This window comes from Pinus tabuliformis, chromosome 5_2 (assembly GCF_031772625.1).
Source record: "Pinus tabuliformis cultivar Carrire ecotype Pingquan chromosome 5_2, CPIR1, whole genome shotgun sequence".
Lineage (NCBI taxonomy): Eukaryota > Viridiplantae > Streptophyta > Pinopsida > Pinales > Pinaceae > Pinus > Pinus tabuliformis.
The window spans coordinates 506,093,906-506,112,229 of record NC_142306.1 but is presented as its reverse complement, the minus strand read 5'-3'; the positions used below and the strand labels follow the sequence as shown (position 1 = coordinate 506,112,229).

The window sequence follows — 18,324 nt, the reverse complement described above, 5'->3', positions numbered from 1 at the left end:
GAGTTTTTTTCTCTATTATTGTTATTATTAGAGTGTAAGAAGTGCTAAACCCCATGCATGACTTTCACTGTTACATTTATATGTTTTTGTTCACAGTTAATGAAACTATATAGTTACTTTTCAGTTGTAGACCTTACAGTTACATAACTGTTAAGCATTCGGTTCTGTCTTTATGACAAGATTTTCCTTTTAGACACATTTGTCTTTTCCTTTTAGAATAACAGGATAATTATTAATCCATGGTTTATTAAAGACAGACAAGTAAATCACCCTGACCAATCAAACTAGCCTTGACTAATTCAAAGATGAAGATAAAAACAAAAATCCTACCTCCTATTCTGACAAGCTAACATAAAAGACAAACAAAATGTTAACTCAACTTTTCAACCTAGTAGAGACGGACACCCGGTCATGGTGCCTTAGCTGGATGCTCCTGCATCACCAGTGTTGAAGGGAAATAGTTCTCTCATGGGACACATTTTTCAACATAGTTCAACCTCAGATTTTGATGCAATTAATATCTGCATAGTAATTGAATCTTTTTAAATCAAAAGTTTTCAATTTAATTCTTTATTTAAAAAGTTTTATATTTATGGAGGGGATCTATAATACTTAATGAAGCAAGGCGATTAATTTTTTTTTGAAGTGATTTCGTATGTATCGCGGAAAGTGTATGGTGCATAAAAGAATTATTCATGCATTGTGAAAATTTCATAAGTTTTAAAGAGGGGCTCTTATTAAGAGGGTTGCAGAAAGTTGGATGCATTTACTGAGAAGGAACGAGATCGTGATTGAGGCGCGGAGGTCGTGGAGTTTATTTTTTTTTCTTCATCTTGCAAATTTGCTCTGGAAATTTAATTGTTTGAGAAACTAAAGTTGCAGGTTGCGGAGATCCCAAATTCAATTGGGTACATTTTCTTCTAAATTATTATATGCTATGGAAAATGTGATTGTTTTTTTTTTTTTTTTTGAACCCATTTTCAGAAATATGTGCATCAGAATTAGATATTGGGAACATTTCCAGCTTGTGAGAGGTCGTTTAGTTGCTCGTCACAAGAGCCGAGGGCACTAGGACCTGCGTGGCACATAAAGCATAGTCTACAAGGTTCTACAGTTTAAGAGCTGCCAAAGGGAGAAGTTTCCTGCGTGCATGGTTACGGGGTTGTTGGAGCTCGTTAAAGGACCATGTCATGTCAAAAAGGAATCTCAAAGCAAGATACATTGGACTTTAACAACATGTTTATATTTTTAGATGTTTTTTATTCTGATGATGATGATTTTCTCCTGTTGGCATTTGGAGTTAGCATGGGTAGCATGTTCAAGTCAGAAGAAATTTCAGAAAAATGTGGTTCTATTAATGACCACTAGAATCAAGAGGCACAATCTATTATGCAAAATCCTGAGATTGAAGACACACGAATTGATCTTCAGGAAGGGTGTGAAGAGGAATAAAGTGTTGATGATCAATTGAATGAGCCACATGAAGCTGATTGCAAAGATGTGGTAGAAGAAGAAAAGTTGGAGAAAATTTAAATTTAAATTTTGATGATCTCATTAATATTTCTATGTGTGCAGTTGTTACATCAATGAATGATGAAGACATCATAGCTGACTTTCAAATGGCTGACACTAGAAAGAGTGAGAGGGAAAATTCTCCTATCCAGCCTATCATAATCTTGAGAAGGGCAAGAATAAAAGTCAAGCTTTCCATCAATGGGGAAGAAATGAGGTGAAGATACATCACTACCTCATGGCGAGGAAACCAAAGATGAAGGCTCGACTCAAGATGAACAAGTATGGGCTCTATTGCAAGAAGACAAAAATGAAAATCTTTGTTACCAAGTTGTTTCATGTTTTAATTGTAAGCCTGGCTGAGACTGAGACCAGTAGGCATATGTTATTGTTTAGTATCCTTTCTCCATTAAGCAGGAATGTTGGAATTAATGGAGAAATCTAAAGTTAGATTACTGTTATGATGATGGTAGGATTGAGACTCTATCTTAGTTCTCAGATCCTACTATCTAGGGAGTGGTTGAAACCACCGTGATGGTGAGAAAGTCTATATGTACTAGGCTGTTCTCCTGATTGAATAGTAGTGTATTGTGTGTAGTGCTTGGGCACTGTCCAGGTATCTCACCTGGAGAGCCATTTCATTAATAGAATATCAGTTTTTATGATACGATGATAAAATATGAGAATCCAAATTCTCATATTTTATCATGGTATCAGAGCCCTCAGGGCTGGCCCCTCGTGGCCTTGGCCTGTCCTGGGCTGAGGGAAATAAAAGTTGTAAGAATTTTTGTTTTTCCATCTCCCACTGTCCATTGGCCAGGGTAGCAGTAGTGTGGTGATTCATCAGTCTTATGAATTATGGACCAACCTGCCAGATGTAGAACGAGCTACAGTTTTCTTTGTTGTATGTTGTGAACCAGACATGAAGAGTGGAAGCTGATTGGATTAGGAAGCCTATCTCCCAAAAATTGTAGAGAACCTATACGGCTTTAGACCTGCATGGCCAACACTTACAACTCTGTTGAAGGGAAGGTGAGAGGCAAAGGAGAATGGGGAGGGAAATTTCCTTGCATGGAGGAGCAGGGGATATTGCTCACACAGTAACGTCAGAGCGCAATGAAGGAGCCAAGGTACGACAACTCTGTCAAGTTTGAAGATAAATATTTCTCAATAAACCAAATTTATTGGAGCTCGAGGAACCTATAAAGATCTGTGGTGATATACATGGTCAATATTCAGACTTGTTACATCTGTTTGAGAATGGTGGCTATCCACCTCAAGCAAAATATTTGTTTTTAGGGGATTATGTAGATTGTGGAAAGTAAAGGATAGAGACAATATGCCTTCTTTTGTCATACAAAATAAAATTCCATAAAAACTTCTTTCTCTTGATGGGAAGCCATGAATGTGCTTCAATTAACAAAATTTATGGTTTCTATGATGAATACAAGTGACTGGTGTGGTAATGGATTTACTGCTCAAAGTGGAGAGACAAATGCGTAGAGAGATGATCTGTAGACCGAGCTAGAAGTTCATGTGAAGTTGCTCAGCAGGTGAACTGAAGTAGGTGGCATTTTGTTATATAAATATCAATGTATCCATGCAATGTTGGACGTTGAGGATGATGTTTATAAGGTAAAGGGATCACACATTCGATCCCTATGTCTGGTATTTGTGTGTATTGAATGAGCGGTGAATTTGGATCGAATTGGCATTGATCAAGGTGTTATGCTTAATATTGTAGAGCTCTGGAAGGAGGCCTTCATAAAAGATTGATTTTTTTGGTAGTGTGAAGACTGGTGCGGAGCACAAATCAGAGTGCTATTGTGGATGTATGTGTAGTAAAATGGTGTAAAGGGCACTACAAGTATCGGTAGAGCTGACATAGGTAGATCTTCTTGTTGAATATGGTGTGGTTGATCTACATCAGTGTGTCTACATAGGGAGCTGGCGATTGGGTGTAGTGGGTAAATTATGGAAGGGTGCATTATTGATCCATTTCTCCTTGTGAATTGGACTGTGCATTTCATCAGTGTTTTGAGAGCACTGCATTCCATCCTTGACATGAATGTTGTGACTCTACATGGAGCATGTTGGGTCCCTATAATACTAGTGATTACCCCATTACTATTGTAGTTGTATCCCTTATTAATATTTTTGTGCCCCTATTATCCCCATATTGTTATTATTGTGCCCCATAGAATCCCTCTATTGTTATTTTTGTGGCTTTATATTATTATTGTTAGGTCGGCTGGGTTATATTGTGACTCCTTAGACTCTTATATATAGCAAGGAGGTTTTTTTATTTGAATCATTGAAGAATTGCTCATTTGTGTAATGTAAAGGATGTTTCCCCCTCGAAGAGGCTGAATTCTAAGGCATTGATCTCTCTTTTATATCTTTTTGTGAACTGGTTTCATAACATTTGGTATCAGAGCTTTGGATTCTAGGGTTTCACTGCTCCAAACAGGTCATCGTGGCATTTTCGCTATAACTTTTTTTTCTGTGATATTTCATAAGCTAAAAAAAAAACCGATTTGAGAAGAAATTACGCTGAATCTCGGGTCCAAATTTCAGAGGTTTTTGCACTATATTTTCAGAGATATGATCTGAGGAAGTTGGTCTTTTTGCAGATTCCTGAATTACATTCCAAATAGGTGACCTGGGGAAAATCGGCATAACTTTCTCTTTGGGCATCGGATTGAAATTTTGTAAGAAGATACAAAAAGAGGACGGACCGTAGTTTTTTTTTTTTTTTTTTTCAGAGCCAAAGGTCGAAATAGTGACTCGTGGCACATCGTACAAGTTCGCTCTACTGAACTTGTCTATAATCAGGTCATCTTGGGAGATTGTGCATAACTCTTCCTTGGAGAATCCAATTTGGATCAGACTGGTGGCATTGGAAAGAGGACACAAAGGGATACTACAGGTCGCAATTTCAGAACTGGATGATCCGAAATTGCAGAGATACATTAGATTCAATATCAAGCTTCTACAAAGAGAAAAATTGCGTGTAGTTTTTTTTTTAAATTTTCATAAGCTTGGTTTGAAAAATTAGTTTGAATCAGTAGTTGATGCCCTAAGGAAAGAAAATTCAAACACCTAGTAAGCAACCTAAAATCTCTAGCATGACTCATGAAGAAGAGGAAAAAATGCAACATGATATATCAAAATTACGAGACCAAGTGCAACAAGTGTCAGTTGCACAAAAGGCAATAGTATCTAAGATGGATGGTTTAAGAAAAGATGTAGAAGCTAAGATGGATGGCTTAAAGAAAGGTGTAGAAGCTAAGATGGATTGTTTAAAGAAAGGCGTAGAAGCTAAGATGGATGGCATGGAAGTTAAGATGAATGGCATGGACGCTAAAATTGATGTCATGGATGATAAGATGGAAGAATTGAAGATAAATATGAATAAGTTGCTACAAGAAATGGCCACTAATTATGAAAGGGTAGTAAAGGAAACTCATGATGAGAACAAAAGAAATGTTAATCATGATTCCATAGACTCTAATGTTGTATCGAAGACCGACCATATTCCAAAAATCAATATCAGGAAGTTTGATGGCAAGGATCCCGCAACATGGATATTATAGATGGAGCAATTTTTCGATCTCAATAATGTGCAAAACACAAAAAAGGTACGTATTGCAACTTTATATTTGGAACCAAATCAGTTTGTATGGTATCAATGGCCTTTCTCTCGTAAACAGGTTATCACTTGGGCAATTTTTACAGAAGAATTGACAGCACATTATGAGGATACAGAAAGAAACACTTTTTTAGCCAATTGATAAGTCTCAAACAAAAGGGTTCAATAATGGAGCACATTGAGGAGTTCCAAAAATTGAATATAAGGGGAAAAATATTCCAAAGGAGCATAGGATTGATGTGTTCATAGGGACTTTAAAGGATAATATCCAACATGATGTTCACCTTTGGGAACCTGATTCATTAGAGAAGGCTTTCAGGTTAGCAAGAAAAATGGAAAGCAAATTTATGGCAACCAGGAAGCATACCACTCACAACTATAAGGATGGAAGTATTGTTGCCCCTAGTCTTCCACAACCTATAAGGTCTACACCACAACAATTGGAAGAAAAAAGAGAAAAAGGGCTTTGTTACAGTTGTGATAGCAAATACACTAAAGGTCATAAGTGTGCTGAGAAGAAATTATTCTACATAGAATGTGAAGAGGAAGAAGAAAAGGAGAAAGAAAGGTCAAAAGAGGAGGATATACTCTAGGAACAAAGCCTAGATAAAGAAGAAATGAATCCAACCATATCTTGTAATGCATTGGCGGGAATTACCACTCCTCAAGCCATCAAGATAGAAGGACAAATCAAGAAGAAAAAGGTAGTAGTGTTGATTGATTAAGGAAGTACCCACAATTTTATTCATTGTAAGGTAGCAAAAGAATTGAATTTCTTCGTATATCCAGCACCAGAGTGTCAAGTGATGGTTGAAAATGGAGGAACAATAAATTGCTCTGGAAAGTGCCATAATATCAAGCTATCCATGGGAGAATATGTATTGACTAGCCCAATGCTTTCCATTCCAATGGGAGGTGCTAATTTTGTACTGAGAGTCCAAGGGCTACAATCCTTGGGTACAATAGCTTTTAATTTTCAAGAACTTTTCATGAATTTTTTTGTGAAAGGAAAAGAACTTGAATTAAGGGGTATTGCAGGGAAACCAGGAAAGATAATCAGCTCTAACGGTATGACCAATCTTCTAAAAAAGGAACAAAGAGGTGTAATTGCACAATTATGTTCGCTAGATGTTTCCACATTGGAATCATATATTTCTCCAGATCTCCAAAAATTCTTGGACAATCATTCCAAGGTGTTTGAGACTCCCAAAGGTCTCCCACCTGTTCGTGATCATGATCATGTTTTTCATCTGATTCCAGGAAGTTTTCCTCCAAACATCAGGCCGTACATATATCCCTATGCCCAAAAGAGTGAAATTGAATATATGCTTGCAGAAATGCTAGAGGCAAGTATAATTCAACTGAGTCAAAGTTCTTTCTCTACTCTAGTAGTATTGGTTCGAATGGATCATGGCGCATGTGTCCGGATTAAAGGGAGCTCAACAAGCTCATTATTAAAGATAAGATTCCCATTCCTATCATTGATGAATTACTGGATGAATTGCATGGATCAATTTACTTCAGCAAGTTGGATCTTCATTCAGGATATCATCAAATCAGAATGAAGACTGAAGACATTCCGAAAACAACATTTAGAACTCATGAGGGTCATTATGAATTTTTGGTCATGCCTTTTGGCCTTACTAATGCACCTTCAACATTTCAAGGTTTGATGAATTCTATTTTCAAACCATTCCTTAGAAAAATTGTGTTAGTATTTTTTGATGATATACTAATCTACAACAAGTCTTGGAAGGATCATGTTGAACATCTTCACAGGGTGCTACAACTATTGGAGGAGAAACAATTATATGCGAAAAGATCCAAATGTTTCTTTGGAGTACAAGAGGTGGAATATCTGGGTCATATTGTATCTCATGAAGGCGTTAAGGTAGACTGTAGCAAAATTAAAGCCATTAAGGAATGGAAAATCCCCACATCCATAAAGCATCTGCAAGGATTTATCGGGTTGACAGGGTATTATCGCTAGTTTGTTAAGAATTATGGGAGAATAGCAGCACCTCTAAAAATATTATTGAATAAAGATGCATTTTCATGGACTCCAGAAGCAACAAAGGCCTTCGAGCATCTTAAAGAGGCAATGTGCCAAGCACCGGTTTTAGCTACACCAGACTTCACAAAAACCTTTATTGTGGAATGTGATGCTTCAGGAAATGGAATTGGTGTTGTTTTAACGCAATATGAAAGACCCATTGCTTTCGAAAGTCGTCCAATCAAGGGAAAGCTTTTACACAAATCTATTTATGAGAAGGAAATGTTGGCAATACTCCATGCACTTAAGAAACGGTGACCCTACCTAATGGGAAGACACTTCAAGGTAAAAATGGATCATGATAGCCTTAAATACTTTTTCGAACAAAGATTATCCTCTGAAGAGCAACAAAAGTGGGTCACAAAGATGTTGGGTTATGACTTTGAAATCATCTACAAGAAAGGGAAGCAAAATGTGGTGGTAGATGCACTCTCAAGAAAGGATGAGGATGTGGAAGCATTGTTGTGCGCCATTTCCATTATCCAACTAGATTGGATAAATGAAGGGAGGAACGGAAGAATGACGAAGAAGTGTGGACACTTATTCAAAAGTTACAACAAGACTCCAGTACGTCTGATACATTTAGCTGGAAAAATGATTCATTATGGTACAAAGATCGCTTATACCTCTGTAAGAATTCCCAGCTAAAAGAAAAGATTCTTATGGAATTGCACACTTCTCCCTTAGGATGGCACAATGGATTTTTAAAAACTTACCACAGGGTTAAGAAGGAGTTTTTTTGGGAGGGCCTTAAATCAGATATTCAAAAGTTTGTGGCGGAATGTTTGGTTTTCCAACAAAATAAAGTTGAAATAATTAAGACACCGAGTCTATTACAACCTTTATCTATTCCAAGCCAACATTGGGAGGAGGTTTTAATGTATTTTATCACAGGTTTACCGAAGTCTAAGGGAAAGAGTGTCATCATGGTGGTAGTTGACAGACTTACCAAGTATGGACACTTTTGTGCATTATCACATCCATTTAAAGCAAGTATAGTTTCTACTGCATTTATGGAAACAATTCAAAAGCTACATGGAAACCCAATGATTATTGTAAGTGACAGAGATCCCATTTTCACTGGAGATTTTTGGACATAATTATTTTCTTGTCTTGGTACTCAGTTAGCTCATAGCTCATCTTATCATCCTCAATCTAATGGGCAAACTGAGATAGTAAACAATGTTTGGAAGGATATCTTCATTGCTTTGTATCTGATAAATAGACACAATGGGTCAAATGGTTGCCTCTGGCTGAATGGTGGTATAACACTTCCTTCCTTATATCAACAAAAATGACCCCATTTATGGCACTTTATGGATATCAGCCACCATCCATCACATCATATTTAAGAGAAAATTCTAAGGTTCAAGCAGTGGAACATCACATCGAACATCAAAAACAAGTCCTCCAACTCTTAAAGGATAAACGCGTGTTGGTACAGAATAGAATGAAACAACAAGCATATCAACATCGCAGCGAAAGAATTTTTGATGTGCGTGATTGGGTATTCCTACGGCTACAACCATATAAGCAAATGTCCCTCAAGCAAGCTAAGAAGGATAGTAAATTATCACCAAAGCATTATGTTCTATACAAGGTGTTGCAAAAGATTGGTACTATGGCATACAAATTGGAGCTTCCTGCAACTTCTCGATTGCACCCAGTTTTCCATGTTTCATGTTTAAAGAAGGTTATAGGTGAAAAGCACCCAGTTCAAACAATATTGCTAGAACTTGACGAGGAAGGAAGAATTATATTGGAACCAGAAGCAGTCACAGAAACAAGAACTTGACAGTTAGGAAATCGATCAATTTCGGAGTATCTTATCAAGTGGAAGAACTTATCCACTGAGGATTCCACATGGGAGGATGAGAATTTTATACAGAAGCATCTAGAACTACTCAAGCGTTGAGAACAACACTTTTTTGAAGGAGAGGGGCATGTTGGTCCCTATAATACTAGTGATTACCCCATTACTATTGTAGTTGTATCCCTTATTAATATTGTTGTGCCCCTATTGTCCCCATATTGTTATTATTGTGCCCCATAGAATCCCTCTATTTTTATTTTTGTGGCTTTATATTATTATTGTTATGTCAGCTGGGTTATATTGTAACTCCTTAGACTCCTATATATAGAAAGGAGGTTTTGTCATTTGAATCATCGAAGAATTGATCATTTGTGTAATGTAAAGGAGGTTGCCCCCTCGAAGAGGCTGAAGTCTAAGAGGTTGATATCTCTTTTCTATATTTTTGTGAGCTGGTTTCATAATAGAGCATATTGAAGACCCAATCCAGATTCACATATCTGATTCATGGTAACATCATGTACAGGAAAATCTAAAAGGACAACTTAACAGTGTGGTCCTCTATGTGTTGGGACAAATCTATCGACAAAAGTGGTGCTACAATGTTCGAATATGGAAGGCTTTCATAGAATATTTCAATTGTTTTCCTGTTGCTATTCTTATAGATAAAAAAAAAATCTATGTAAGCATGGAGGTTTATATCCTGATTTGAAGAACTTGAGGCAGATTAGGGATGATATTCCATGACCTTTAGATGTGCCAGACCAAGGTCTACTATGTGATCTTCTTTGGGTAGATCCAGAAAAGGATATTGAAGGCTGGGTGAGAATGACAAAGGTGTCTCATACACCTTCAAAGCTGATAAATTTACCGAATTTCTACAAAAACATGATCTTCACCTAATATGGTGGAGGATGGCTATGAATTCTTTGCCAAAAGGCAACTTGTAACTATCCTTTCAAGAACCTTGGAGCATGTAGTTACATACCAAGGTGTATATTTTGGTTATAGCTAGAGTGGGTAGTGCCTCTGTGAAGCTGTGGAATACTACTTCATGGTGGAAATTACATGTCGTATCGACGTCAGCCCATATGGTTTAGCTGTTGCCACAGGAGGATCCAGTGATAGAACTCTGGATAGTGTGTTGCTCATGCAACTGGAGGTTTACCACTTTCTTCTTTCTCTTCGAGTCAATTTGACAGAATTGGAGTTTGGGAAGGTAAAGGCATTGATCCTGATCAAGTCAATGTAAAAGTGAAATTTGTTAGAAGTTCATATTAAAAAAAAAAACTCCGATGAGAAACAAATTAATGAGGTATTTATAAATGTTTTGGAATTAGAAACATTGAGCTTAGCTGCCTCAATGGAGTGATCTTGTTAGAATTAGCTACTCTAACAAATCATGTAGGGAAATCCAAGACAACTAAATAAAAAATAGAAAGAAAAGACAAAGATGCCTAGGATGTGATCAAAAGATGAAGTGCACGACAAGCATCAGAGATTGGAGGATGATGGACAACTAGGTGAAATTTTGTGCGAGTTAGTGTGAGTTTGTGGAATACACTCACTAGCATGTTATTTTATGAGTCACATTTTATTAGTAAGCAAGTCTAGGGTGTTTTATAGTGGTCTTTGTAAACTAGGTACTTGGTAACTCTAGAGTTGGAGTGTGAAATGTAAGCCTTGTGAGGCATGTGTATCCCCATAGAGTTCGTGGTAAACTAAAAAGCACTTTGTATTTGTGGTGTTGGTTTGTGGTAAGCCAGAAACCACATGTAAGAGTGAAGTGGGACAGAGATTCCTTCGGCATGGTTTAGGGTTAGCCGAGAAAGCCCTCGGCCTGGTTGAGTCAAGTCCTTGAAGTGCCCTAGTGGCAAGTTTTTAGCCTAGAGTGGTTGGAGTGCCCTAGTAGCAAGTTTGTGGCCCATAGTGGTTGTAGTGCCTTCGTGGTTGAGTTGAGTCTTGGTGGCTGTGTTTAGCCTTGGTGGCTGAGAGCCCTTGCTGGCATGGTTGAGTGTGATCCGATAAAACCTAGAGCATGGTTACGGGTAATCCGATAAAATCCATGATAATATTAGAAGGGGATGTACAGGGGTAGGTGCAGGTGTGCAGTTATAATGGTTGGAAGAACCATGTATGCAAAGCACATCCTACAAGACTAGTGGTTGCAGCAATTAGTACCCATGCATTCCGGTGGATGGTTGCTCCTTTATATGGACATCAACATATTCTTTTTTATGTTTGACAACAACTAGATTTTACAGATTGATATGGAGACAAGTACTCATTAAAGGGGAGGGTTGGAATATCTAATTCCTACTTGTCTCAGTTGTGATTCTTACTAAGTAAAGGAGTTTGTTCCTATTAGTTAGGATCTATTTCCTAGATTGGTGTGTGGTTGAGATAATCTCTCAACTAATAGATTATGTGTCCAAGATAATGTACCTATATTCAGACAACAGTTCTTGTATATATTTAATTACATTTGATTAATAAATGAATCCGAATTCTCATATTTTATCAATTGCTTTGTTGGATCCAAGGGTTGCATTTCGTCAAAGAAAGACTACTCTTATTATTATATTTACTACAGGATCTCTCCATTTCTTTATCTCCTTCCACCAGCCCTCTGTCTCTCTCTCGTGTTAGAGTTGTGCATTAAAAGGCACCCTGTATATTTTGTGTTGTAATTTATGTGCCCTCTATGTTCTTTCTCGTGTTAGAGTTGTGTGTTAAAGGCGCATATTATATATTGCCTTAATTTGTGGTTGTGGTAATACTAAAAGGATCTTTATCTGTAAATTAGATCATTTAGATTTAGATTAACTACAAAATATTGGTTCATTTGCACATTTTCAATGTCATTTACCTCCGAAGGATATATTGTCATTTTAAAAGGATTTTTATCTTGGATTGTTACATGTTTTCCATATAATTTGCTTGTAAAATTGTCTAAATGAAAATTAAAAGAAACCTTTACTATTTAAACTGTCATTTATTTGTAAATCTCTCATCTAAACCTCAATGAAACCTTTGATATTCATAAGCAAGTGCTTTCTTTGAATTTTCGCTGTCATTGGATCTCACCTTAAGAAAACGTTTCTCGCTGAATTGATGCTGAATTGTTAAGAGAATGACTAATTCAGCGGGAAATTAGTATCGTACACTTACTCTACCCTCAAGGTAAAACTATTTTAATGTGAGATAAGTAAAAATATTTCATTCTATCAAAAGAATACTTCTTAGGATCTAGCATGTTGTAAGTTATTATTTCTGAGTGAAATTATTTATAACTTCTTTCTACATCAATTATTTTATAACTTCTTATCTTTCTAGTGATGTATATTTCAAGCATTTGGGGTGATATATTTTCTGTTCTATGCGTGAAAGGAGATGTGACCATGACAAAGGATCACAATTAATGTGCTTCGTAAATCAGTCCCTCTGAAGATGCCACCTGTGTATGCTATGTGCCGAAATGGCAAACTATTTTCAAGTTTTCAAACTCCTGCTATGTTCTCTCCCCACAAACATAGACGATTTCTATGATTAACTTAAATAACTGAAAGCTTCAAAACTTTCATCTTTTGTTTCTAGAGTAATAATTCTCTCCCATTTTGCTGCAAACTATTGTGAGGGTCTATATTTTACATGTAAATTTTCTTAGCCAGAGCCTATAAATTTTCTTTAGCTTCTCTTAGTGCAAACTATTGCTTCATTGTGTGAGTTATCTGTATTTTATTAAATAACTAAAGAATCAAGGAAATCTCATCACTCTTCTTTTGTTTCACTGCAAAGAATCTTCTGATTTGTTGGCGAATTAACTACCTTAAAGCTTTAAAAAAATATTGATTATATAGATTTATTCTAAAATATTAGTTATTTTGTTCAGTTTTCTGTATGATTTACCCATAAAGAGCACACTCTAACATTAAAAGGAATCTTTATTCTTGACAAATTAATGTTTTATTTCCAAACTTCCTATATAATTTATAGTTAAACTACCTAAATAAAAATAAAGAGAAATCATTTTTTATTTGGGATTTAATTGTAAATAACTCATCAAAACATTCAAGAAATATTTGTTATCAATATTTACTACAAGTTAGTGCTTTGGTCACTAAGATTTCCTCTCAGGAAATTATTGTGTTGTTTGGTTAGAAATGAGTTTCTTACACTTATTTCATTATGTAAAATAATATCCCATTTAAAACTGGGTTTCAAGAAGTTCATGGGGGCAAAGGAGAGGATTCTTGTTCAAAATTCGGTTGTGGCAAGGAAATCACAACTAATCTTATGTCGCGACAAGGAAATAACAACTACACAAAGGGTTAATAAAACGCAAAACTCATAGAAAAATACATTTGTGTGATAAATTGGATAAATTGGAGGCTGTTGCTCTAAGTAAAACAAAAAAGACTTACTACGATTTACACTTCACTCGGATATGGAGTAAAATCTGTAGAACATTTTTCACACCCACCAATATTTCCTCCACCATTTTCTCCTCACTACCTCATAGACTTTCACCCTCTCTTACTCTCTAAATTGCCCAACTCTCTCCCTCACTTACAAAATGACTTTTACATCCATATTTATTTCAACATACAAGCTTGACATTAATACATGATAGAGAAATTAATTAATATGCAACATGGGTGATTTTACGTAGTAATTAGTTTTCTGATCTTGCAGGTGCTATGGAGTGTGGGAAACAGTCGCGGAGTAAATGATTTCCCATATCTATTTACCAAAATTTATTAAATGCCTTAACTTCTATGATGTGTTGCGTAATGATCCATGTTTTACTTCTGTTCTCACTTCAGTCCTTTCATGTGCAAACAAAATCACAACCATGTAATAATTGATTGGACAAGCATGGTGTTTGTTAATGTGTTTAAGACAGTGGTTGAGATTATTATTACCAACACTCCCCCTTAATCACAACTGCCACCATCGATAATTCCCAAATAGTCTTTGAGATAAACAAAACTTTCACATCCCAATGGCTTTGTGAAAATATCAACAAATTGTTCCTGTGAATTGCAATGTTGCAACACAATTTCATCATTGTTAATCAACTCTCTGATAAAATGATGTTTAGCATCAATATGCTTGGTCCTCTTGTGAAAAAAATAATACTTTGATAATGAAATTCCAGATCTTTTGTCACAGAAAATGGTTGTTGTTTCCTCTTGGTCATGACGATGATCCTCAACATCCTTGTCATCTAAGCTGCCTGACATGCTACTGTTATTGCAAAAACATATTCATCTTCTTCTGTTAGCAGTGACACTATTGGTTTCTTCTTGGAGGCCCACGAAATGGCTCCAGAACCCAAATGAGAAACATATCTTGATGTGCTCTTTCTGTCATCGACACTTCCTGCCCAATCGCTGTCAGCGTAACCAACCAGCCTAAAATCACTTGGTGTGGTGTACAAAACACCATACTGTTTTGTCCCATTGACATACATTAGAATCCTTTTCGCTAGTTGCCAATTTGTCTCCTTGGGTGTCTCCATGAACCTTGACACAAATCTTACTACATACATTATATCCTACCTAGTTGTAGTCAAATACATCAAGATTCCTATCTTACTTTTGTATAATGTTGGATTGACATTGCTGGTATAGTCTTCTTTTCTCAACTTCAACCACATGACAATCGGAGTTGGTTTGGGATTGTTGTTATGCATTTTAAACCTCTCCAAAGTGTCTGCTACATACTTTGTTTGAGAGATAAAAATTTCATTTTATGTTTGCTTCACCTCTATGCCCAAAAAATAACTTAACAACCCCAAGTTAGTCATTTCAAATTCATTTTTCATGGCTTGTCTGAAATGAGGGATGAGGAAATCGTCACTTCCTGTAAAAATAAAATCATCTACATATAAGATGACAATAAGAATCTTAACATCACTCTCTTTGATGTAGAGAGTAGGCTCACCGTCACACTTGTCGAAACCATTATCTAACAAGTAGGGGTCTATCCTAATATACCATGCACACGATACTTGCTATAGCCCATAAAGAGCTTTCCTCAACCAATACACTTTGTCTTCCTTTCCTTATACCTCATAACCAGGCGGTTGTGCAACATACACTTCCTCTTTCAACACTCCATTTAAGAACATTGATTTTACGTCCATTTGATACACATTCCATTTATGTTGCGCGGCAATTGCCACAACTATATGCACTATCTCCATCCTCATGATTGGCGCGAATGTCTCTGCATAATCTCTTCCATGCTACTACTTGTATCCTTTGACAACTAGCCTTACTTTCTGCCTTTCAATCTTTCTGTCGAAATTTCTCTTGGGCTTATAGACCCACTTCACTCCAATTACTTCTTTTCCTTGCAGAAGGTTCAGTAACTCGCGTTTGTCATTCTTTTATGTCACATCTATTTCTTCCTCCATTATTGCAACCCATTTTTCTTCTTTCACTACATCTTCAAAATGGATTGGGTCATCTACATGAAAAAAAAATGCAAATAAGGAATTCAAACCAGTGCTACTGTCAACTTCATCTTGCTCATAGATCTCATTTAAATTTTTGAATTTTGGTCTTCTTGTGCTTGCTAAAGATGGGCTTGTCATGTCACTTGGAGTTGCGCTTTGCGGTGTGATTGGACAAGCACATTCTTAACTGTGCAAAGCTGTTCTATTATTTGTTTATCATGTTACTGCTGCCTACTTTGTTGTACTTGAATAGGTGTAGAGGGAGTCAATGTTGAGGAATTACTTGATGTTGTCAATTCCTCTTTGTCCTCATGTGGTATACATGCTTTGGCATTGAATGTCTTCTCTAAACTTCCATGCCATGCTTCCTCTTATATGAATTGCATATCTCTGCTAATTATGACCTTATTGGTTAATGGATTGGAGAGTTTGTGTTCCTTGGATTCATCATTGTATCCAACAAATATACATTTCTACCCCTTTTTTTCCAAATTATTCCTCGACTCATCAGGGACACGTGAATACGCCACACATCCAAAGACTCTCATGTGAGTGACACTATGCATTCTTCCACTCCATGCCTCTTCAAGAACTATGTTCTTGACACTTTTGGTTGGACATTTATTCAACATATATGTTGCACAAGTGACAGCTTCAGCCCAGTAATCATTTGACAAATGCTTTTCCTTCAACATACTCCTTGCCATTTCCATAATGGTCTTATTCTTCCTTTCCGTGACGCAGGCTGAGCTTGCAAACCCCGGAATCTTTAAACCCTGTCTATGAATATAACCATGCATTGCAATCATGGCCATACTAAGATTCCAATCTGAGCAATTTCATACATTTCCCAATAGCAGAAGTTATCTTTCTATTTATGGTTATGAAACCATTTCACAATCTCTGTATATGAAAGTTTACTCCTTCATGGCAAATTCATAACTTTGAAATCTTCAATCAAACCCAATGAAATAAATCATTCACTATTTAATGACAATGTCCAATTTTGTTTTCCCCAATCCCAAATTAAATTCAGACTCACATTATCATTTCTTTCCAATGGCTTGAGTCATCACCACAACATATATATCTTTCATCAAAAGGTATTTGCAGCCTAATGTTTAAACTTCAAATCTGTCTACGAACAATCACCCACACACATACCTTGAATTCATGCTCAAGGAATTCATTCCTGCCATGATTCCTCAACGCAGCCAAACATTTCAGTGCTCCCACAAATAAAATCTGTAACTATGACTGGACTCAAGAATGCGCTCTTACTCAATGTGGCACACATATCGATCTTATACACCACACATCAATGGGATTTGTTTGATTTTAATGTGAGAATACCAGAGTTCCATTCTATATTCAACCAGAATTCATTTCCTCTGATCCAACTAATAATTTCAACTTCACCAATAGCTCAATTAACAAATCAACTCTGAATTCATTGTTTCTGTGCACCTTTGTCCTTTTAAACAAGATGGACGTTATTTAATCAATCAAAATTATAATACCATTCATCCTTTACGCAATTGACATCAACCACACACATTACTGGTTGATTACTGGATTAATAACACTCAGAAATATGGCACGGCATTAACATTAATGTGTTTGCCCACAACTATCAAATAAATATATGCCTCTTTCTTTTCAACATATCCATTACAAAGTAATATCGTTGCATCACACACAATTCGAATTTGATTATTTCTATTATACTACAATTTCTTCAACATTCTAGCACTCTAATTCGAAACTCAACGCATCAATACAATTGTTAATTGAAGACTGTACCTACCTGCGTTAATTTGGCCATGTCTGGTGCTTCAACATTTGCAATGATTGCCAATTGGTTTGTTTCAATGTCGTGCTTCTGGTTTGTAACCATCGTTCCGCCTTTAACTTTCAATTGCTGGACCGTGCCTATGGCATATCATTTCACTGTTTTATTCACAATCATAACATGAATTCAAATAAACAATGTATCAAATAAATTCTGCGCCCTCTTGCTAGATCTTCTGCGCCTGAGATTTATCACAAAACTATTCAGATTAACATAAGAATTCAACCCAGATTTATTTCTGCTGAATTGAACTCAAACCTGTGCTGTCAATATATGTTAAATCACCATCTCTTTTGAATGTTAGCAATGGAACAACAATTCTACTTGCACTGTGTGAAATAGATGATCGATTCACCGAAATATCATAGATTCGACTTTAGTCGACTATAATACGACATAGTAAACTTATCTTTGGCCTGATATTCGACATTGATGGCCCTTTACAAACTGCCCGAAGGCATCCAATCAGAAAACCCTCTCACTCTCTACTCACACTAACTCACAATCTCCATCTGTTTGTCTCTCAAAAACCCCTCCTATTTATACAATTTTAAAAGTAATCTAATTTAATGCTTTATCCCTTCAATTCCTCAACAAATCCCTAAATCTCTCAACATTCCTAAAAGATAGATTCTCATCCCTAAAACTTAGAAACTAATTCCAACTTATGCTCCCTAATTAATTCTAAATAATCTAGAAACTAATTTCTCTCACATTTACAATTTCCCACAAATAATTAATTAATCACTCAAAATAATATTAATATTTACATGAAATTTTAATATTTCTTCAAAACATGAAAACCCCTAGCTTAGGTACAATACAAGGTGTTTTTCGGAGATGATGCTCCTGCATCAGACTCCCCATGTAAGAAAATTCATGACCACCTGGTCATAAGTCTGGATATTTCCTCCTGGATCCTAAATTTTATTTTGTAATTTTTCTTTGCTTGTCAATTGCCTTACTGCTATTGTTAATT

The 18,324-nt window shown here is 36.2% G+C and overlaps 1 pseudogene; it reads left to right on the top strand.

The window, feature by feature from the left end:
- Positions 1-2,561: 2,561 nt before the first annotated feature.
- On the top strand, positions 2,562-10,042 carry LOC149159908 (serine/threonine-protein phosphatase PP1 pseudogene; annotated as a pseudogene).
- The last annotated feature ends 8,282 nt before the right edge of the window (positions 10,043-18,324 follow it).